The following is a 26140-nucleotide window of genomic DNA, read 5'->3' on the forward strand; positions in this document are numbered from 1 at the left end:
TAGGAATTAGCAGTCAATGCCATGCAAATGAGTCAAGTAATTCTGAATTGCAAATGCCCCATCAGTGTAAGGCTGTACCACACAGCATAGCAGTACAACACCGAGGAGTGGCCTGGAGATAAACATGACATCAAGAGAGGGGTGAGCCACCGTAGCTGTAAGCACATTGGATCATTGCTAATCTGGGTTGCATGTCGCTAAGCAAAGCTGCAGGATAGGGGTGTGGAAGTAGCCATAGCTTTGCTTAGCTGAGTGCACACAAGGTAACCAAAAGTTCATGTGAATGTGGATGAAAACGTGCATGAAACCCAGTAAACGGATGTGCGTGGCGTGCACCACAGCTGAAACAGGAAGGATATGGGAAGACAATAAGGAAATGCTGCAGCATGGTAATTGAAGTACAAATTAGTAATTAACACCTAGAAACTCACAGTGGGCCATAGACAACAGCTACCAAGGCTGCTAGCAGCTACCTGCAGAACAGGAAATGGGAGGTGCCGTACATCAAAGAAAAGAGAATTGTCACAGCAGAACAAAGCAAACTTGCAGTAGATCAGCTACATAACACATTTCCCAACACAATCCTGGGTTGTGAAAGTACAAAACAAAAAAGGCTGCAACTGGATGCATGGCTGACAATTGGTGGGGAATCAGGTTGAAAATTGAAGTAAAGGGCAATAGATGAATCATGGCAGCCAAGTGTAATTCAACACCAAAGGCCCCACAATAGCAGTACCTGCTGTAAAACCAATAATTAAGACACCCTGCAGCTGGAATAGCACAAAAACACACAATTACACCAGCATAATCCATTGCACAATAGTATAAGGTGTGAAAGCCCCCCACACACTCACTTGTGTATTCCCAGACACTCTGCACCATTGGTGTATACAGACGGAGAACTTTTAAAATGTACATGTTAGGGGCTGCCATAGCTTTGATTCACCAGCATGTGTTAGAGACTGACGGTGGTGAGGAGGATGATGCTGACAACCATCTCAGGCACCGGAGGAGGAGAAAAGTGTTCAGACCCAGGGTAACCTGCCAGGGGCTACATGATCTGGAGATAGTAGAGCATTACAGGGTGGACAGGGACATCATACAGCAACTTGTTGAGCTGTGCCGGCCACGCCTCAGAGCCAGAAGTAACAGAAGGGAACCCATCCCAGTGGACATGAAGGTATGTGTAAGCTTGAGAATACTAGCCACAGGTACCTTCCAAAGGCCAACTGGGGATATCATGGGGATCTCACAGGCATCAGCTTCCAGGGTACTCCACCAGTTTCTGGATGCCATGTTACCACATGCCAATGAGCACATATACCTCCCCCGAATGCAGGAGGAGTTGGCCAGCAATATGAGTCTCTTCCACCGTGTGGCAGAGTACCTGGAGGTACTGGGTGCAATAGACTGCATGCACATACACATCAAGTCACCACCCTGTGAGCAGGGTAGGCACTACATAAACCACAAGGGATTCCCCTCCATCAACTGCAAGGTCGTGTGCAATGCCCAGGGCATTATCATGGATGTGTGTGTGCTGGCAGCCCTGAAAGCTATCACAACTCCCACATCTGGCATGCCTCACAGCTGTATCAGGTATTTGCCAGGGGGGACATCCCATATGGCCACCAGGTGGGGGATGCTGGCTATGCACTGGAATCATGGATGATGACTCCCATCAGAAATGCACACACAGCCATGCAAGAATGCCATAATGAGGCACACGCAGAAACCAGAATCATCATAGAGCATGTGTTTGGGATGCTGAAATCATGGTTCCGTTGCTTGGACATATCTGGTGGAGCCTTGCAGTACTCTCCAGGCATGTGTGCCCACATCTTCATAGTATGTGCCATGCTACACAATATGATCCTGTGGAAACAGCTGCAGCAGGGACAGAATGATGAAGGCCCTCACAGCCCACCACCATTGCCAAGGGACCCACAGGCACAGAGGGACTCAGACCTCGAGCACCCTGTGTTAGCCCCAGTAGGCAGACGTAGGCGTGCCCAGTATGCCCATGCCTTGGCAAAGAGGAAACGTATAGCACACACACTGACAGTGTAGGCACTCATTGGCTGACACCTTCTCCACCTGCACACACAGCAAACATGGATGGCACACACACATGACCACCTGTAAATTGTCATGTATAGGTGGTCTACTATGTGCATCCTACATAGGTAGCCCTCAACTATTGTACACACAACTGCCATTGGCACAAGGCTTAATGAATCAGTCTGCAATTACCATTGTATTATTCCACAAAAGGATAGTTGTTCAAATAGGGAAGGAACCCTCATGCACATATCGATTATGTATAAAAGCAGTTCCTACACACCTGCATCTGCTATGCACACCCACCAACATCACTCCCACACCCAAACATATTACAATACAAACTGTAATAACATCACAAATCATTCACTCACTGTACAACATCTGCAGAAGCCTTAACATACCTTGTCAGAGACACACTAACATGGCCCTATGTGAAATAGCTGCTGTTATACAATGGAACAGCTGCTGATGTTACAGGGTTTGTTTGCACTAATCCCGTTTCAGAGGGTTGTGTGTACACCCGGATGTGTTAGCAATTACTGAGTAACAGCACAGTATTCTACACTTGTACACCAAATCAAGGATATCTGGTGAGCACACTGTAAACCACATAACAGTTCATGCATAGCCATACAGCCTTGAGCTGGCCAAACATCCTTGCCAGACTTAAACATCTGCAGAAGTATCAGGTACAAACAAACCCTGCATAAGTAGCAATGTTCTGAAATATAACAGCTGTACTCACATGTAGAACAAAATCGTCTAGCCATTACACACAGTCCATGGGAGTCAAGATCAAGAAGCTAATATATCTCTGTGTGTCTCCATATAGCTGTTGAAATATGTCACAAACAACACATCCAGGCCATCTTCCTCGAAATTAAGGCAAACGGACAATGCCTAAAAGGAGTACTCACTTATACACCACTGTTGCCATGGTATCAGCTAATGGAGTAGCTGCACAGCTGATGTGCATCTAATTAACTACTTTGGAACAGCAATTGGTGGACAGGATACCACATGTTACCGATATGTAACTAGAAAAGGATGTGTTATCACACATTCAAACCATCCGTATATACCAGCAGAACATTACAAAGAACATTGAAACACAAACTGAAAAGGATTGAATCAACAGTTAATGATACCTTTGGTTACTAATAAGGTATGTAGAACAGTCATTATGTCTGTGTATGTAGTACCTTTCTGTAGTATTTAAAGTGCATGCAATCCATATAGTGGAAACAGTTATCTTGTAGTGATGTATTGTTGAGCATAGTAACGGTTGTAGTATTTGTGTGTATTGCTGTAGGTCACAAGGCAAACACTGCATAAACCACAAGGGATGGTATATAAGGGCTTTGAACAGAAATACTCCTCACCAGCCAATGTCAGTAGCAGGGCTGGTCCAACAAGTATGTACTATAACAGGGGATAGTATATGCTGATATATTGTAACTGTAGCCATATGTATGGGTGTATTACTGAGAATAACATGTGGAAGGTTGGGCCACTGTGCAATTATGATTTGCATTGTGGGATATTGTGCCAATAACTGTGTAATGTACAGTATTGTAGGCAGATATGTATTACAAGCTACATAGCATTACTGTAATGTTAGGCAAACATTAGTTATGTCTATTGGCATTTACAATACACAATAACAGGATACATATATGTTTTAGTCACCCGACAGTTTATCAGCATGATAGCAAAGTAAAATGGAAGAGCTAGTTAACTATCCATGCACATAAGACATGTAATATGTGCAAAGGTAGGTACTAGGCTGTCTTACCAAGGGTATTTGTAAGCCTAGCTAGAGTGTTTTGGCTTTCGCCACCCCCATAGGTTGGTTCCCTGTGCCCCTGAACGGCAAAGCCATTAGTTCCCTGTGCCTCTGTCTAGCAGAGCCACTGCAGCGATCCTCGGGGTACATGTCTGTCTCCCATCCACACGTCAAGGTTTCCCATGAAGAGTGCTAGTGAGGGGCCCTGCCTGATGTACATTGGAATCATGTTCCAAAGCATGTGGAGTGTCCGGGTCAGGAATCTATCCATCCAGCATGTCCTACTCATCATTGTGGTTAGATGCATATCCCTAGGGCATGTGGCTCTCAGGGGCCTCTGTTTACGTGGAGCATATCCAGCAATACAGGGTTGGACATGGGCCTTGTATGTCAAGCAGAGATCACCTGTGAGTATGTGGTATGCAACGGAGTACAGCTGGAGTTTCTTAGGTTTGGTTGCATAGGCCATCTGTTTGAGTTCAGTAATCCTCTTGGTGTGGTACTGGTGTGGTCTTCCAAGTTGCTTCAGTTGTCTTGTAAGGTATATCCCAAATGGGGAGTTGTATCCTTTAATGGGTCTAATATGTCATGATGAGTAGAGTCACGGTGGCCTCCTTTGATCTGGATGCAAACCCATTAGAGATTAGGGGGGCCATGTAGAAGGATATTCTAACCACCTTGTCATTATGGGTATTGAAGAAGAGATTGCTATCTACTGGGGCTGGATCCCTTATTACATTTTCTGTATGTAGTGGACTAGCACCTATGTGGTAGTCTGCGGGTAATTAGTTATATCCAAAGGGGATGACTATGCACTTTTAGGCATTCAGCTTGATGCCATGATGTTAACACCAGGTATCCGTCTCAGTGCGACCCTTCCAGAGGGTGTCTATAACAGCTGGGGAAACAATTATGTCCCCTAGTTTGTAGTCATCTACAAACCTTTTCAGCCAAAGCCCTCTTGTGCTTGTTGTACGTCAGAGAAGTATATACTGAACAGGAGGGGGTCGTAGGACTGGCCACTTGTAAATGGTATACAGTCAGACCTAGGGTATGCAACTCCCACTGTGTGGGTTCTGTCTGTGAGCCACTTTGCAAACCATCACATGACGTAGGGGTTAATGTTTAGTTGGATGGGTATGTTGATAATACCAGAAGGAGGAATGGTGTTGAAAGCCTATGAGAGATCTAGGTAGGCTGTGTGGACCTCCTTACCCTCATCTAATGCCTTGGTAACTGTCTCTAAGAAGTCCACTAGGTTTAGGAGGCATGGTCTGCCCTTAACAATGCCAAACTGGGAGGGGTCAAAGGTTTGGAGGTACCCAATGTCTCTGTGACTGAGATCCATGATGTGCACCATAGCCTTGCAGACCAGGCTAGTCAGGCCTATAAGGAAATAGGTCCCGTGGTCCATTGTGGTGCCACCTTTGTGGAGTGGGATAACTGTTGCTGTGCACCATTCAGGGGGCACTATGCCCAATGTGAGGCTATTATTGAACATGGTGCGTAGGTGGGGAGACAGTACATTCTGAAGTTCATGTAAAATGCAGCCTGGGATGTTGTCCGGTCCCATGGATGCTGTGATATTGGCTTTAGAGTGTGCAGCTTTGAGAGGGAGGGGGGACAATAGCACTGAACCTATCTGCCAGGATGTTGCCAATATCAGTTGTTTCTGTAATGTTCATGCCTTTGTGCTGTAACTCAGAGCAGATCTGGTTGTTGACATTGAGATATATGACATAGCTATAGAATGCTTTGTGGTTGTTGTTTGAATTAGTGGCATTTTAGTTTTCATAGCTAGCTTTGGAGGATCTTAATAGGGATCTCACCTTCTTACTGAGGCTGGCCAGGGAGCTCCTCCACGCATGGGATTGTACTCTCATTTACAACAGTGTCTTCCTCCTGTAGTACAGTTTGATTATGGCAGGGGACCACCAGATTGATTTCCTTAATTAGGAGTATAGCATCCTGGTTCTGTTTGGGATAGCACAAGCCATGCACTCTTGTAAGTGCTTATAGAGTGCATTTGTGTAGGATTCAGCAGTTGTAACAGTATTGTCCATCTGCATGGGTGTCATGACGTTCACCACGTTTGTCTTAAGAAGCATGTAGTTGGCTTTGTGGACATATTATACTGTGGTTCCCTTAATGGGGCGGGATGTGGATATCAACGGTGTTCAGCTCATGGTCGGATTGGACCAACGAGGAGTTGACTTCATGTATGGAGCACCAGTCACTCATGTTGGTAATGCCTAGGTTTAGGATATTGTTGCCCCTGGTGGGTGTGTGGATATGTTGATTCAGGGCATTGGTGTTTATGAATTCCAGAAAGCGTTGAGCTAATGTGTTGGTACACGAGTAGTTTTCCCAGTTAATGGTGGGGTAGATTCAGTGAGACTATGTGATGAGTGTGGTGTGGTGCAAATGTTTACCTTCTCCACATGACTGTCAGGGTCAGGCTTGGTTGGAGAGACCTTTACCTTCAGTTTGGCTAGATGACTGCAACTCTCACAGGTTGTAGTGTTGGGTGGTAGGTGGAGAGGCTTGTCTGTGTACATGAGGCAATGTGTACATTGCCTCAAGATGTCCAGATTCATCAGGTAGACAGGTGAGAACACTAGCAGTTGACTCTTGGACATGCCTGAATATAGAACTACTTTCACCTAGATAAGTGAGGAAAGTGAGTACAAGAGCTAATTTACTCTAAGCAAGTGAGAAAAGTATGTACAAAACCTGTTTACCCTTACCTCTAGGTAATGAGGAAGACTGAGTGCTATAGTAATTATTAGCTTACATTGAGCTTACAAGTTCTGAACAAGTGCTGAGCATGAATAAGCAATCCAGATAGGGTCTTGGATAACATAAACACATGGCCCCCTCCCCCCAACAGGTACACAAGCATATAACTAACCATATTAATCTATATGGGTTCAGGCAATTAATAACAACTCCTACTAGAATCCATAAACAAAATAGAAAAGAAACAACTCTTGATTGGATCCTTATTAACAACCACCCTAGCAGTTACACTCCAGGAACCCTTCCTGATAATATTAGTGACGATATGCTTACATATGTCACAAGACAAAAAGTGAATATTCCACCTTCTCATAATCTAAGAACATCCCGATCAAAAAAGTTCTTTAACCCTGAAAATTTCATTACTGAATTACAAGCTTGTGATTGGTCACCACTAATTCACCTTGAACTAAATAAAGCAGTGACCTACTTTAATACAAACTTTCTTCAGATCCTTGATCATCATGCCCCTTTTCACTCAACTAGAATAAGATCCAAAGCTGCTCCATGGCTTTCTAAACAAACAAAAGATAAAATGATCCTCAGAAATAAAATCTGGGCCAAATGGAGATCTACTAAATGTCCATCTGATCATCTCCTCTTCAAACAATTATGAAATGCCACCAAAAAAGATACTGTTAGAGATAAAAAGGAATATTATCTTCACCTGCAACAAAGTAGTCAAAAAAACCCTCAAAAATTCTGGTCAAGCATCAATAAACTTCTTAAACCAGGACAGGCACCTACTCCTACCCCTACAGGCTTTCACCTTAACAATGCTACACAGATCCCTGATACCTTTAATAAGTATTTCACAGAAGCCATCCAATCCCTAGCTAACTCATTACCTACACCATCTGCATCCCCACCTAATACCTCTGTACCCTTAACTAAGAACTTTCAAATCCAACCCGTTGCTACATCTCTTATTTATAAGCTTCTTAAGAATCTCAAACCTTGCACCCCATCTGCTGACCAACTCCCATCTGAATACCTACAAATAGCTGCTAAAGCTATCAATTATCCAGTCTCCATACTGATAAATAGGACAATTACTGAAGGAACAATCCCCACCTTATGGAAAATATCTCATATAATTCCCCTACATAAAGGAGGTTCATCAACTGAACTCTCAAATTTTCATCCTATTGCATTACTTTCCCCATTAGCCAAAATTATGGAAAGATGCATTCACAAACAAATTCTTAACTATCTTCTTCAAAACAAACTTCTAGCCGACTGTCAACATGGGTTTAGACCATTCCACAGCACAACAACTGCTCTCCTTTCCTTCTCCGACTCCATAAACAATAATAGAAATAATAATTGCTTCTCCTCAGCACTTTTCATAGATCTGTCTAAAGCCTTTGATATGGTTAACCACAATATACTTCTTGACAAACTTAACCTTTATTCTCTTAGCCCACACTCACTACAGTGGTTTAGGAGCTATCTCCATAACAGGCAACAAGCAGTCCTTTGGGAGAACAACCTATCTTCCTTACTCCCAGTTAATATTGGAGTTCCACAAGGTTCAATCCTAGGTCCCCTTCTTTTTTCTTTATTCATCAATGACTTACATTTGAATATACCACAAGCCACCTGCATTCAATATGCTGATGACTCAACATTAATCTGCACTGCTAAAAATCTTCCCTCCCTCCAGTCCCTCACCCAATCTGTCTTTCAATATGTTGAAAATTGGTTCATGCAACACTGCCTCCTCCTTAACCCTAAAAAAAACCAAGCTTCTTCTCTTTACTCCCACTCACAAATCTCCCACACCTCTCTTTACTATCTCCTCAAATAATGCGACCAGCATAAACCCTGATAAGACCACTCGACTGCTAGGTGTAACTATTGATAATCATCTAAATTATGATGAACACATTAATATCACTATTAAAACTGTCAACAAAAAAATTGGAACACTCTACAGAATTAAACCCTTTCTTACCCCAGAAGTTAGAAAAACTATTGCTCAAACACACCTGATCTCCACCCTCTTCTATGCCTCACCTATCTATACTAACTTATCCAAAAACAACACTACCAAACTCTCTATCTGCTACAATAGCATAGCCAGATTCATTACTGCTACTCCCCAATGTACTCACCATTGTATTAACCTTAAACTTCTAAACTGGTTAGAGCTAAATAACCACTTACTCTATCAACAACTACTCATCTTTCATAAGACCCTTTACTACCCTGATGCCACCCCTAGCCTTACAAAACTGATCATACCTTATAAAAACCTAGCCATACTTCGTAATGCTAATAAACTCCTAGTATCCCTAACTAAATCACAAAATAAAGCTGGGGATGCATTACTCTCAAATTCCATTGGTAAAATCTGGAATCAACTCCCACAAGAAATAACTAATCAAAACTCTACCTCTCTTTTCAAAAAACACATTAAAGAACATCTCAAAACACAATGGCTGTGTCCTTGTGCAAATCCCGACTGAAATCATGCTCTCACTCAACTATTTTTTCCCCCCTTTTCCCCCTTACTTAGCTACTCATGATAACTTCCAAGAGTTTTAGAATTCTATCTAAGAATTAGGCTTTACCAGAAATTTTTTATTCTGCCTGTGTAAACTTTTTTGTTGTTATTTGTTACTCTTACTGTTTTTAAAAGCATTTTATATTACTATGTAGTATAGATTCATCTCCTATTTTACTAGGTGTTATGTGTTGAAACAAATTTTTCATTCTACCTGTATTGTTTTTTTTTTACTTATATTATGCATTATGTAAGAAATCATTGTTTACTGCCTGTATTGGAGCTTTTCTCCCCGGGCCTCTACTGAAAATGGATATTTATGTCCAGTTAGACTAGCCCGGTCAACAAATGTAAAATAAATAAAATAATATATCCATGTACACCACAGGGCCCCTGTACCCACAACTATGCAGGTACAAGCTGCACTCAGGCTGCATGGGACCTGTCCACATCACAGGTTGCATCATACACATATGGCAAAACAAGATGTTCTCCACATACACATCATGTAAAACATATCTCCATGTCAGGTTGTGTACACACTGAATGGTGCACACCAACAGGTATCACAACCCACAAAGGGGGAGACACCACTGATAATGGGAAGTACTGCACTACTACCCTGATGAGTCTGGTCTGGAAGGCCACAAACCTGATCAATTAATTGATGTCAGCAGTACAGATGTAGATGACAGTATGGTTGATGTCACACTGCATATCATAACCTTGCCAGGTCATAGGACATCAAAACCCATACTGTGTACCACCTACACTCGGTATATTAGCTGTACATTCCTATGTCACATGAGTGTTTTGCAACAGGACTGCTGGCCTAACAAACACTACAGAAGGTGTCTGAATAATACATGCTCATCACACCAGTGGCAGCTACAGTATGTCAGGGTTAATGAATTTTATTACCCCTCATTGTAGTCCATACCTCACAGACAAACAGAAGACATCTGCCTATTGAAGTATGCAAATGACTATGACCTAGGAGCAATAGCTGACTCAGGAGTGTTGTGGACAACATACAGAAGGGGCTTTGTGGGTGAGGTGTGTGTGACATATGGCCACAATCTGACAGCTACATATTGCATTGTCACCCCTATGTTAATAACCCTGTGCCCATGAACTACCACCTAGGCAGCGGTCAACATAATAGACACTTGTGTGTAAGGGTTGCAGCTGGGCAGTTGTCTTTCCTGTGATAGCTACGTCACCACACCTGTCAGTTAGTCATATGTGACAACCCTAATATGATAGGGTGCCATCCATGAATTTAGAGATCATTGTCCAGCCATACACAACACTCAAGTGACCCATATCAGATCACATATTTCATTTAAGGGGTATTGGCCATGTGCAGATGGCCTACACCAGCCTTCCCATTCCCCATCTCCACTATGTAGCATGATGCATACCCTGAATAAATCCACGTCCAACCCAGTGATGTTGGACATGCTACACGTACTCATCCTGATCTTGAACACATACTTCATGGACATCCACCTTCCACATGCTGGACAGATCCTTGTCCCATGCACTTTACATAGTCCTGCCATACTATGCATTCCTGTCTGTCAAAGCAGCACATCACTCCCCTCTCAGACATGGTGTGATGACTGCATGGTAACGCATGGTAAATGTATCATTAACCCTGTGGATCAGTAATGTGGCACTGCTCCACCTGGCCCCACAGACCCGCCTGTCGGCTACTGCCAGGTAACCTTTCATCCTAGATTCATACATGGCCCGCGGCATATAGCCCACTAGTTGACTTTGACTGTACATGCTATAGTTGATATCCATCCCTGCAAATACCATTTGGCTAGCCAGTGTCCCATGTGTATCACATGTGCAACACAGGTGATACATGGCAGGATATTGAATTGCTGTACAGTGCCGTGTAGATGTATATGGCAGAACACATACATGTAAAACCTTATGTGAGCAAGTCTGCAGGGTCACAGTTCATGTCTGTTAAGGCAGTGTAAGTCCTTATATGTGACATATACACAGCATCAAGGTCGACTGCATTAATGTGGACACATCCAGCCATGTGCTGATAGGTAGGAACACCAGTACAGGCAAACAGACATACCCACATCAAGACAGCATCCACATGGAGTATGAGCAATGTAATCAGGTGACACACACACACATATATGGTGATAATATCTACTCAACATTGAGTGTTACATGTGTGTGACACAAACACATCAGTGTCCTGTAGGTTTGCAAATACAACTATTTAAACTTAATAAATGCGATACACATGTATGTTCAGCTGTAGCTCTGTATGTCTCTGTCAGTTACTGTGACCTGTCTCCATCATTATGTCTTGCAGGTATGCCGTGTGCAAGGCTACCCCCTTTTACCAGCTTGGAGGATGAGGCCCTCATCCCATACCTACTCGACAATCACAATATCCTGTTCAGCCATGTGCCACAGGATGCACAGCAGCGCGATGCCCTGTGGATGGAACTTTGCAGGAGGGTTAATGATGTTGGTGGCCACAACTGCACATACCAGCAGGTGCACAGACACTGTAAGACCTCATTAGATGGGCAAAACAGCATGCAAATGCAATCACCAGGGAACAAGGTGCAACAGGTGGTGGACCACCAACCCAGCCCCCACTCACATGTACCGAGGAGCTACTGGCCAACCTGGGGACACCTGCAGAACCACATCCACAAGCCTTAGCCGATATTGTGGTGGTGGGTGTCTCTCAACCACTGAGCTTGGAGTTGCCTGGTAAGTCAGTACTGCACCTATAACAACTATATCCCATATAGTTGCATGTGTCACTGTACAATATGTAATGTAACATCATATGCAAGGCATGTATACACAAATGCCGCATACTATAGTATGCTACTCTGTGTATGCACACATGTGCATATACCATATTATAGTCTAATGTACTGGTGTATCTGTTATGCACATTGCACCCTGTAGCCATTATACAGGTGTGGATTAAGCTCATACTGCTGTGTTACTCCTATTTAGGTACCTCTGGCATTCCGCTGTGACAGCAGCCCATTGCAGGTGAGAGTGTTATTATTTATCAGGAACTATCTGCCATGTGGCCATTTACATCATGTACACATAATGTATGGTCCTGTCACAATATACAGGTTGGACCTGCAATGCATCACAATGACTACCCATGTGCAACACTTGCAAACTATGTGAATCATCTCACCGACATGAATCCTCACAAACTGTCATTGCCAGATGTGTGGACAGCTGTGCATACAATGGTGGAGGTGGTGTTCACTTTAGGGACGTACTACAGATCAGAACTACATATGTGGTGAATACAAACAGTACTACGCAGTGGGCTGAAGTATGGCCTGCACACAGGATTCACTGGTGTGGATCATAGCCCTGCTATGAATGTCACACAATGTGATGTGCTATTTTGACATGTCCATGACATCTAGTGGCTTGGCTGCAACACTGCCTACCTAACCTGAAAACATATCCCACATACCACCCTTTATCTGCATAACCCTGTCGTCAGTGGAGCATATAAGTCATATGGGACAACACAGACATGTGAAATAGATGCCCATCACAATAGTTTGGACAACACATGTACACACATGGCTATGGAGGATGGTCAGAGACATGGAGCAACACACACAGTAGACGTGATGTGCTTGTATGTACAACCTGTCGTACAATGGGAATACATGGTCCAGCTATGGCCTTTATATAATGGTCATATTGTAGATGTGGAACACTAGACATCCTACAGGCCTGTGCACATCTTGTGTAGGTGTAATATCAATCCACCACATAAGATGTGTTGAACATCTTGAGGGTGTCGCAACATGACAGCAGTCACCTGTACAGTATCCACATCGGCCCACAGATACAGTACATTCCCCTTGCTGGTGTTGGACATCAATGTCATACTTGCTCCTTGTGTGTGTGTGTGTGTGTGTGTGTGTGTGTGTGTGTGTGTGTGTGTGTGTGTGTGTGGCACACAGATGTCATGTCGGACATGGTGTACCGACGTGTTTGCCATGTCTGGCCATAGTTGCCAGGCAGCAGCAATATGGTTGCAGATGTGTAGGGGTGTTGTCCGTATACCCATCAGTGACCTGTATTACAACTTCCACATCATGGTTTAATGTGTATCTGATGTGGGGCATATTCCACAGTATATATGCATTGTATCTGAACACAGTCATGGCTATGAACCCTGTCTGTAACTCACACTGTATAGCACTAGAGATGCCTCATGATTCCCTGCAATGGCCATGCACATCAGCTAAATGTGTAGTATATCTGTAGGGTAGACAGACAACACTGTATTGGGACACCATTGCCCCACTGTATATTTGACAGGACACCATTGTGTTAAACATGTATGTATGTCATTGCACACATCAGCAAATCACATGTCATACTACATGTGATTGTCAAGGTCATATGCCACACATCAGGCAGGTGTACTGTTAACCTGTGCTGGTCTACATGGTGTAACACAGGGATGTATGCTAACTACTACTATGATTGTGTAATTTGCATGCCGTCTGCTATGACACATGCATGCTGTTGTGTGCAACCCAGGGATGTATGATAACTACCACTATTATTGTCTGCACTGCATGCCGTCTGCCATATCACATGCATGTTGCATGCATTCTGTCATATCACATGCATGCGTGTCTGTGTGTGTGTCTATTGTATAGATTGTATTGTACAGTTCTTGTCTGCCCTCACAGGTGATGTAGGTGCATTGCCCTCCTGCGTTACATCTGATGTTAGTGTCCCCACAGACTCTAGCAGTGATGATGAACATATGATTGAGTCACAGGCAGAGTTGTCAGGGGCTGAAACTGTGCCATTGGTTGCCATTCCATCTATATTCCCCTCATCTCCGCAAACAGATCCCATACCTGCACATACCCCATCACCAGTGGCCATAGTGGAAGGACAGTTGTCACGTGGTAGCTTGGAACAGGAAAGTGTGGGGGTTATGGAAGGTGTGCCTGCACACTATGGTGTCAGCCAAATGCCTGGTGGTGCCCCACACAGGCACGTGGCCAATGCTGCTCATAGGAGGACCTCTGGCCAACATGCTGCAAGACAGAGCGCAGCAGCTGGTGTCACCAGATACATGTTTCAGGCTGTAATGGAGGCACTGGCATGTGCTGAATGGCGCAACAGAGAAGATCAGCGGCTACAGAGGGCTGCTGTCTGTTCTTTAAACAACAACATCCAGGCAATGGTAAATGCTCAGCAGCAGATTGCTGAAGCTTTGGATAGATGGTTGGTTGACATGGTTGGAGTCCTTGACCATGCCCTGACAATCTGCGAGCATGAGCTGTCTGTGTTGGAACATCTGGTAGGAGTGAGGCGTCGGGCACGTGGACATAGGTCTGCTACATCACCTGTGTCAGGTCTACGTGTACGAGCTACCTCACATGTCCACTCCCATAGTGGAGGTAGCAGCAGCATTGCATCTGGTGCTGTGCTGTCCACACCACGACACAGCAGGCCACATGCACGTGGCCCGGGATGGTCCCAACAGGGATATGGTTCCAGTGGACAAGTGACATCAGACAGTACCCAATCTGTACCTCTGCCTGGTGGTGTCCGTGCAACCCCTGGCAGACACAGGTCACATGTCCGTGGCTGGACACCCTAAACTGTAAACCCTCACCTCTACAGTCTGCAGCTGTCAATAATACCCCTGTGTAGGCCAGACACATGGCAGAACTGTGTGCATACATACACGCACACACTGGAAACATATGTAGGGCACTGCAACACGCATATGCATAACATCTACACACGCCCAATTAGATCAAAGGCCAAAACCCGCACACATGATGTCATCCAATGGTGCAGCCTAGGCCTGTGGTAAACATTAACACCCTGTGCATATGATGATGCCTGTGCCGCATCCCTGACATCCACACCATCGGTGCAGGGACATGCTCATATGGTCTGATGCACAGGGTGAACAGAATAGGAAGATAAGTATAGTTTACAATTGTTGAGGACTGTTGACAGGCAGCAGATATACCATGTAGTACAGATGTACAATACTGTTAACAGTATGTGTATTGTGTAACAACAGTAACTGCATGTTGGTAATGATGTTCTGCTGTCCTCCTTCAGGTCTAGTTGCATGTTCCGTGGATGTCAGTGTTTGCAGTTAGTGTCCCATATGTCAATGTGGACTACTCACAGGTATGTATGAATATACCAGCATACACCGTGTAGCTGCCACATACCAGTGAGAATGTCCCACGTTATAAACACGCCTACCAATCCAAGAGCATAATAGCTGGCCACAGATGTGACATCCATAAAGGGTGACATCACAGGTACAGTTACATGGATTGGTGAGGTAAGAGAGTGGTCTAGCTGATTACAAGGGTAGAGGCCAGTGGGAAGTGTGATGCCTCATTGGTAATCGGTAATACACGTTCCCATGTCAGGATGCCAACACACAACTGCACCCACACATTCAGGTATTAACACACATGTATTCAGTGACACAGTAACACACCCACACACTCACGGATTCACCAACACAGTAACACACACTCGCACACAGTTGCTACTGGTGAAGCGAGGACCCCTGCCTATGTGCAAATCATCATTACAGTACTGTGCACCTACATGACATGCCACAGAGAAAACACATGTACTGGTAGTCAGTACGGCCTAAGATCGGGGACATCAACACGGATAGTAGAAGGCATTGCCTGGATGGTGGGAGGGGTCTTATCAGTTCAGTATGGTAACATACATCCTCACCCCAGGGACCAGTCAGCCCTACATATACACACTGTGGCATTCAGCTTTTAATACGCACATACAGATACCTCACATGTGTGAGATACATGCCCCTGCCTATGTCTTGCTTTCTGCATTGCAGTCTGTACAGATGTGTACACTAGTGCACAGGAGAGTGAGTAACAATTGAGATGTATTCCCCACAATACGTGACATATATGGACACACACATAACCACACATGCCAGTACTGTGAATCTCAGAGCTGCCTAGCTCATGTTATGTATGTCAGATGTATAGCAGTATTGCATGCATTACAAACTGTACTGATGCTTCCTGTGGCAACAGTGCTGATATATGCACACGGGACTTCTTAACTATTAACAGGTGTCAAGTGGTGTACCTTCGCTGTCACCCTGACAACTGTCTAAGTTGTGTGTTATGTCTTTCAATTAACAAAACCATTGCTTACCGGTTACACAGGGTAATGTAGGACCACTTGTGACACACCTGTGAGCTGTCCACAGCAAACATCCATCTGCAAAGATGCCCCACCACTTACTTATTTCCACACATCTGTCCATACCTGAGGTACATCTTTCTGTACATTCAACATATCACCATATACAGTTGGCAATGTTGAGGCTGCATTGCAACTGCATAATGTACTAGGATACATGTCACCTGCATACATCAGCAACTGCACACGGATGTTATCTGAACGCATAACAGTACATGTACAGGTGTGTAGGTCCTACAATCCTGACATTTGGGCATGTTTGTAGGCATTGCAATTGGGGGACATGTGTAATGACATACATGACACATGGACTGTTGTATGATATGATGGGTGTAATGGGTGATCAGTACAGAGGGAATGTTACCTCTGTCAACATTGATATCACACCTTATGTACTGTTAGCATTCAGAAGCCATGGACCTACATTCCATGTGCATGTGTGTAATGGCTGTAGCCACCTGTTTGCACAAAGGACAACAACAGCTATGCTATTTACATGTGTGTGTGTGTGTGTGTGTGTGTGAGTGTGTGTGTGTGTGTGGCATGTACATACCCAGTGCAGGTACATGTATTTCATATCCATACATGAGGGTGTGTACTGGTGTACAGCAACAGTCATCTGCTAATTGTGGAAAGTACTGAGGGCCCCTGATATGTGTACAGCTGACCTGGTCACAGACAGTGGTATCATTGCATTGCATAACACATGATGCAACTGTGTCAGTACAAGTGTGCTCTCTACAGTTGATGTAGAGCTTAGTACAGTACACAGGTCAAGGGTCACATGGTGGTGTACTCTTCTATGTCATACAACATGTATGGATGCATGTTGGTGGTCCGAGTGCAAGGTGGTGTCTGAGGTTTACATCCTAGAATGCAGCATGTGACACTGTGTCCTGCACATGACTCATCTGTGATGCCTTTCATGGGGGGAGCGGTCAGTACATGTGAGTGGCCTTTATGTATGTGAGTACACAACCTGGAGCGGTCCATACCTGTGTTATGGCCCACATGTCTGGTTCTGAGGTATATGGTGGTAGTGCTAGGTTCTGAGGTATATGGTGGTAGTGCTATTGTGCACTACAGAGCCATCAGCCAGGTGTTCCTCACTGCACAGATGTCAGTACTCCCCATTGTTGGATCTACTGTGACCAGATGTGAATATGGATGCTAGACATCTAGCACTGGTTAGCATAAGAAAACAATGCAGTTGTTCAGTAGGTGTATGGGAGTTAACCTGTGTTAAGGACATTTGCCTTGGAATGACACTGTGTGGGCGGATGCGACTTGGGTAATATCCCCACTCCCTTGAATCATGGATGCATGTGATATGTGACAAAGGGCTGCCTACTGTCAGCCATGTCATCCCAGAATGACAGCAGATGTTGTGTAAAAGACAAATATATGTAGAGCAGCGTTCCTGCTAACAATGACAACTACTAATGCCAGAGCCCATTACAATGTGTTCTTTATGTCTACCTGTAATAGCATGGCCACTGTGGCCTTCCGTGTTTAGCATCAGAGTGCATCCCAGTCAGCCCTGTGCTACTAGGAGTATGAGCATGCCCAGTATATCCTTGTGTAGATGGACACATAGTGCATTCCGAACAGCCCTGTGCTATGTTTGTGATTTGTGACACCTTGTGTTGGTTACGTGCCTCTGTGTATGGGCATGGCCATTGTAACCCTGTATAGTGGTAGTAGTCGTCCATTCCACAGATGGGCATACTCCAGGTCAGGATGGATTCCTACTTTAAACACACAGGTTCACAGGTATGTACATCTTAACTACCATCATCCCTGTATATGTCCACATTCCCAGAAGGTCATAACGACAGCCTTGAAATGTGTAGTCTGTGTGGCACGATTCGTAAGTATGTAGTATTGTAATAGTAATCTGTAAATAGGCAGGTGATCCATTCCCGCCACTGGCATGTGTGTGTGTGTGTGTGTGTGTGTGTGTGTGTGTGTGTGTGTGTGTGTGTGTGTGTGTGTGTGTGTGTGTGTGTGTGTGTGTGTGTGTGTGTGTCTGTATGTCTGTCCCCATTTGCCAGAGGACTGTAAATTGCTTTTAGACTGCCCACACTCCATACATTTCTTATACCCACCGTTAGCAAGGCTGATGATGTCACCCATCTACAAATACACCTCTGGGAGTGCTGTGTCCCTGTAATCTCAGCAGCACGTTCTATAACTGCGTAATGCTGTACTATAATAAAGTAGTTAGGTCGGTGTTCTAGTCCCACACTTGCCGTGTGTGTGTGTGTGTGTGTGTGTGTGTGTGTGTGTGTCTCAGTAATCTCGGTAGCGCGTTCTGTAACTGCATAATGCTGTAGTATAATAAAGTAGTTAGGTCGGTGTTCTAGTCCCACACTTGCCGTGTGTGTGTCCGCTTGCCTGAGAACTGAGTAATATTTTTATACTGCTCACACTCCATACATTTCTTATAACCACTGTTAGCAAGGCCGATGATGTCACCCATCTACAAACACACCTCTGGGAGTGCTGTGTCCCAGTAGTCTTGGTAGCGTGTTCTGTAACTGCGTAATGCTGTAGTATAATAAAGTAGTTAGGTCGGTGTTCTAGTCCCACACTTGCCGTGTGTGTGTGTGTGTGTGTGTGTGTGTGTGTGTGTGTGTGTGTGTGTGTGCCCGTTTGCCTGAGAACTGAGTAATGCTTTTATACTGCTCACACTCCAGACATTTCTTATACCCACCGTTAGCAAGGCCGATGATGTCACCCATCTACAAATACACCTCTGGGAGTGCTGTGTCTCAGTAATCTTGGTACGGCATTCTTTAACTGCATAATGCTGTAGTGTAGTAAAGTAGTTAGGTTGGTGTTCCAATCCCAGACATGCCAAGTGTGTGTGTGTATGTGTGTGTGTGTGTGTCTGCCTGCGTGAGACTAGTACAGTGCTTTGTAGCATTCACCGTAGTGCATGCCCTAAATGCGTGGTGCTGCAGTGTGATACAGTAGGGGTTTGTATACAGGACATGGCAAGTGTGTTTGTCTGTCAGAGCCTGTGTAGAGGTGGCCGTGATTGTCTTACCATTGGACATGTTTGGGAGCAGGTTTTATAGTTTTCCTATATGGTATCCGTCTTATGACACATTGGCCACCTCAGGAGGAGTACAACTGTCAGTCAGCCATGGCACTGTGTTGGCAAGCCATACCCATACATCTGGCAAAGGCCTGGTGAACTAAGTATGCAGCCCTACTAGTACCCGGTATATGTCCCGCACCCATGTGCCATGCACATACTACCTTACCTAGGATATCCCACTATGTTGCTAGTAACATGCATATTGAGGACAGATAGTAGACATGGTGTGAATGCAGTGGCCTGCAGTACAACAGGCACATATATGCGGACAATGTGCCTTCACTATGTTCCACACTGAATGCCTGCAACATATGTGGTACCATCAAATGTGATCCACTAAGGCCAGACAATGCTGTACACATGTGCCCTGTATGGACCCATGCCACTGACACCACAGAATACCTGTATCATACTATCCATGCAGGTGCAGGGCTGACCTGCTCACTATAAGCAGGTTTTGCCACACCAGACCAGTATTGGCATATCAGGGTATAACAGGCTGTGTACACTACATGTGTCTGCCAAATCAGGAACACCTGTGCATGTCACTGTACAGTATTGTGGGACATGCACATCCCAGGCAATGCCCATGTGAAGGACTATCAAACACAATCATGGCATGCATTGCAAAGCTATGGCCCTACACATTGGTAACCAGGATGTCAGGCCAGCTAATGCAGTACCCATCTGTATGGGACATTGCAGACACTACACTCCTGCACTGCACACCATTGTCGGGTGACACAATGGCAAGGATCACCCCCACCCATCCTTGTACAGCCATCTTGCACAGCCAAACACTACACACCCATGGAGCAATGCATACCTGCATGCCAGTACTGGAACCCTGTGTCTGCATGTGGGTTGTGATGCTCCCAACCACAGTCACTCCCAGTATAAACCTCGTTGGCATACCAACAGTTGTCAAGCACTTTCACATGCCCTAGCCCATAGAACCTCCAGATATCCCCTGTGGTGGATGTGGTCTTGTGCATTACTGCATTGTGGCAAACTAAGTAGTTATGTTGTGTATTTGTGGCCCTGGAAAAGGTGTCAATGCGTGTCCATTAGAGAGTGTGGTTGTGGTGACAATGGCATCTATTCACGTGGACTGACGTGTGCCACAGCTAATGTATGTCTACTATATCTGTTGCAGATGGCACTCACTCACGTACACACATGTTCTTACAGCACAGCAACATGTCGCCTTTGTGGCACATGTAGTAACATCATGCACATGTAATAGTAATGAGTAGTCAGGGGTTTGCCCCTGTACTATTCGGCATGTGGCAGATGATGCTTATGGTTAAGTCTCCAAGCATTTCCCTGGTGTACATTGCCTGTCCCGCACACACACTTTCTGGTGGATGTGAAGGTGTACACCTGCACAGTAGTAGCATGTGTATTGTAAGAGATGGAAATAGTTAGGTGAAGGCTTCTGCACCTATTGCAGTCCTCCTCTAGCTGAGTGCATGTGGTACAGCTGTGATGGTGTTCCCATAGCCATCCACATGATAAACACAGTACACTATCTAGGGAAACATGTTATTATCTGGCCATGACAGTCGCTGTGAGTGGTAACTGGATGTGGTGCTCTGACACGGCATCACAGATGATATCTGGATGTACCTCAATTATTTTCCACAGTGGGAAATAGCCTAAAGACAGGAGGGTGATGTGCCACACAACTACATCATGTAAGTGTAGCTATGCTGCATTGAGACTACTGCCTGTTTAACATTTGTGTAGTAATGGCTATTCTGCATGTTATAATACAGACATGACAGTACTCTGTTCATGAGGGATCCCCATGTGTAGGGCCATCTTTGAACTGGTCAGTGTGTGCAACCATTTGTTTCCTGTGTTACACACTGAACACACTTCTGTGCACAGCAGAAGCATGGTGTGAGGATTGCAGACAGTACATGATGATAGGGATGTGTTACTGCCATCGTATCCCTGACTGGACATGTGTCACATGAGACAGTGGTATGAATGACACTGTGTGGGATTCCCAGTGACAAGCCAATGATGGGCAACTGTTCATAACTGCAGTCGCACGTCTACTACACATTGTACAGTTGGCATGCGGTATATATGCATGTGTTGTGCTCCCTCTGCAAATGTATACCATCTGTTGTTGGGTTGCTGGTGATATCTATGCATACTGTCATAGGTAATCCTGTATGCTGTTGTCTATCACTAAGCCATATGTGTGTTTAAAATGCAACACCATAGACTGAATGAGTTGGGAGTTCCCGGCAGAACCTCCTGTCCCACTTCAGCTGACCATGGCACCGGGCACTAGCACATCTGGGGCCCTGCCATAGACATCAACCTCTGTTGGCTCGGTATCACCACTGAGAATGGAGCATGTCCCCCTTGGGAGTGGGACCAGACAGGTACATATCTGCTGTTGTGCAGTCCTGGATGTGTTGCGTTGGTAGCTCCCTAACGGGTTATGAAGCCAGATACCCCAGTTCAAGGGTGGAGTGTCACATTTACAGGGTGATGCTGCCCCTCCTGGATAGCCCCCAGCTCTGCCTCCTTTGCAGCTGCGTAGGTGCAGTGGCAGTTGCCCATGGCTGTGGACCACCGTCCCACTGTTCCCATGGGCTTTTGAATGCCGAAGACCCATCTCCATCCAGGGTGTATCCCCCCACATGTGTCATATACCAACCCTGTATGCTGTCTTTTCTGTGCTACTACCTATCCTCCATGGCCATTCTTACATTCCTTCCCCAACATCTGACCCTCACCTATGGACACATAAGGCCATTTGGCTCCTAGGACACCATCTGCCCTATACATAGCTGTCCATTACACACACATGCCCACTGGACACATGAAACCCTTGTAATATGCATCATAACGTACTACTGTTATCCTCACCCCTTTCCCTCAGGCGCACGATCCTTGTATGCACATCACTCCTACATGGTCCAGGTGCATGTGAGGAGGACAACCCCATTGTACACAAAACACTACCAGTCCCTCTATGGTTACCCCATTTACCTTTATCATGATGATGATGTTGCACTCAGCACCTTGCAAGAGTACTGTTCACACATAATGATTGGACAGGTACTGTTGTGTTAATGTACATTACACGCACAGAGTGATGTATATGGCCAATGTGCAACTAATTGCGTGTATGATGGACACATGTCTGTCTGAGGGAGTCTTGTGATCACATAGAGCAACACCGCTACATAATACAGGCGTCGCTGGTGTTTCCCGTTTCATTCGTTTGCAATGCTTTATTGCCACATGGTATGTTCCTGATACATCTCTATATATGTATGTACCTATATGCTGGACATAAACATGCACATGTAAATCTACATGATGAGATACATTCCTATACTGTTGAATGACTGCGTTGTATGATATGTTTGTGGTACTGTCCGTTGTCTGTATATCTGCCATGGCGTATTGGTAATACACATTAGCTGTGTGTGCTGGGTCCTGGTTCCGACCCTTGCGAAGGACGTTTAATTGGTTGCAGGGCAGAACTAGCCCATTAGATACAGAGGGAGTAAGGCACATTAAAGCAGTTGGGAGCGGGTGTGTGTGGGTTTGCACGGTGTTAGGCACCGCTGACCTCTGGTTATAGCCTCATACGCTCGGTTAGCCTTTACATTGCTTAACCAGTACAATACTCGCATACTGGTAGCCAAACACGCTTACACCCGCTCACTCCCACACTTGCTAATGCACCGACATTGGTGCTTGCATCTGTCACTCACACCCCTGGGTGTGAGCGAGGACCACAATATTACCTTGTGATGCCTATTACATCGGACTACATGACTACAGTATCGGGATTGGCTGCCCATTAGGCGATGGCATCGCGTTCGACTGTACAGAATCAGCAGCCTGTCCAATGACACAATCATATTTGTGTGTACCTCATACAATGTGCTCCCACCTTGTAATGCCTATTACATTGGAATACATGAATACAGTATTGGGAATGGCTGCCTATTAGGCGACGGCATGGCGTTCGACTGTACAGAATCAGCGGCCTGTCCAGTAAATCATTCATATTTGTGAGTTCCTCTTACAATCTGCTCCCACCTTGTGATGCCTATCACATCAGACTACATGACTACAGTCATAGCCGGTCTTAGGCATAGGCCAACTAAGTGGCCACCTAGGGTGCTGCTTTAGTGGGGGCACTTTACCAGTATTTATTTGGTGTAGGTAGACCAGGATGGGGGCACTGGGTGGTGTGGTGGGGGGTGCCATTGTGCCCTCTGCCTAGGGCACCAGTTGACCTAAGGCTGCTCCTGACTACAGTATCGGGAATGGCTGCCTATTAGGTGATGGCATGGCGTTCGACTGTACGGAATCAGTGGCCTGTCCAGTGAATTAATCATATTTGTGTGTTCCGCATACAATCTGCTCCCATCTGGCTGATACATGGGAACTGAGACTCTGCAATACAGACATGTAATTGGGTTGTGGGAGCAACATCCATCGGATGAGTCATGCTACCGCATACCTATTATAGGTTTGCCACCTTTTCAATTGGCCAAGGTGGGACTTTAGGGTCACCACCTATCCCACTTTGCGAGGGACACTGCGAATATAATCAAGACATAGCAAATGTCCTGGTTACAGGACATTATTATATTCTATGTTTCATTAATAATTGCATAAAACAGTTATTTTATATATGACACTTCAATATGTTATGTGAAGTAGCATAAGCAATTCAAATGCAACTGGATTAAGCTTTTATTTGTGCAAATAAGTATAATCTTGTACTATGCACTGCTGTAGGTATGTTTTGTCCTGGAATGTCTGACATTTCTACAGAACATTTCCCACTCTGGCCATTTGGAAAGGTGGCAACCCTATAGGACCTATATGTAGAGACGTCAGACATTGCAGGGCAACACACCCACAACCAGTAGAAAGGGGAGTACTTCACTGTTTTGCCTAAATAAAAGGTTACTCTTGTAGTATTATAGTTGCTTATACTGTTACCTATAACATTTAGGTGTTTCAGGTGAACATAGTTGTTTTATGCAACTACTACAGACAATATAGGTAATCTTTGGCCTAAATCACAGGACATTTGCCATAATTACAGTTATTTTGCAAGACACAACTGCCCAAAGGGGATTGTCACTTGCAAAGGTGGACAGGTGGTAACCCCAACCCTATTATTCTATCAAATTTCTAAGTTAGTCGGCGGAACATGCGCTTTCTCTCACTATCAGACCTCTCATACGAATGGGGAAGAATGAACACTGAATCAGGGACACTGCATAACGACCTCAGGGACACATTTAGAAGGTTGGTGCTATTAACCTGACACATTGATGGACACAGAGCACACATGTATTTATACACATTGTCTGAGGTACATGCTGTTTATGACTCTTACATGTTGTCATTATTCATTACATGTATTCTGCCACCTTTCCTCCTAATATCAGTAGTTCTAGGAGGGTTTAGTTGGGACTGTGTTAGATTCTGATTTGTAATCATGGACGTCCCTGGTAATCGGGGACAGTTCAATGATATGGTCCCTATGTGTTCCCCCAATGATTTACAGACTGTCCAGTAGATGTGCTCTTAAGTTTTGAGAGTATGGGCGTCTGCCATACCCACATTGGAATATTACTTACATCCACGGGGTGGTCCTAATATGTGTCTGCCAGTCAACACTTGCACGCCTAGCCCTATAATCGCATACTATAGTTCCCCCACCTGCCACTACTCTACAGCACTCATCCTTACTGTGGGCGCAGGTGGACGCAGGTGGCATATGAACACATCCCTACACACTGCCCACTCTCCCCGTGTTGGGACACATGTCATACGTTGTGTCAACCTATGTGTTATCAGGCTTGCACAACCTAATGTTCCGTGTACAGCTACATCCTGGTCGTAATAGTGTTACCCCATTGGTTGGAATGTACACATTTTTGGTGTCCCACAAGGGACGTCGCTTTCCATGTTTAAAGTGTAGACCTTGTAGAACTCTCCCAATGGTAGTTTCCTGCTGGTGGTCTGGGAAGCAGTGCTGTATTTACCTTTATTGCATGTCTGTATGTCTCACCAGCCTAGCTGGGGGTGGGGGGTGGGAGGTAGACTTTTGTTGATTGGACCTCCCACCAACATATGCCCAATCTAAACATACATTACCCGTAACTGCTGTAACATAACCTAGGTATATACATGTGTATATTTACTGTAACATATATATATATATATATATATATATATATATATATATATTTACATTAATATATACAGATATATCTGCATATGTATTCATACATCTATATTTATATCTTGCTGTTTTTATATATATATATATATATATATATATATATAAATATATATATATATATATATATATATATATATTTGTGTGTGTGTGTGTGTGTGTGTGTATATATATATATATATATATATATGTCTATATTTATATAAGTATATATATATATATATATATATATATATATATATTTATATATATATATATATATATATATATATATAATTATATATATGTACGTCAGTGTGTCAATACATTCCCCGCTCATACGCACTTACACATGCGTAA

This window comes from Protopterus annectens, chromosome 8.part0 (genome assembly GCF_019279795.1).
Source record: "Protopterus annectens isolate FY-2018-M chromosome 8.part0, PAN1.0, whole genome shotgun sequence".
Classification (NCBI taxonomy): Eukaryota; Metazoa; Chordata; order Ceratodontiformes; family Protopteridae; genus Protopterus; species Protopterus annectens.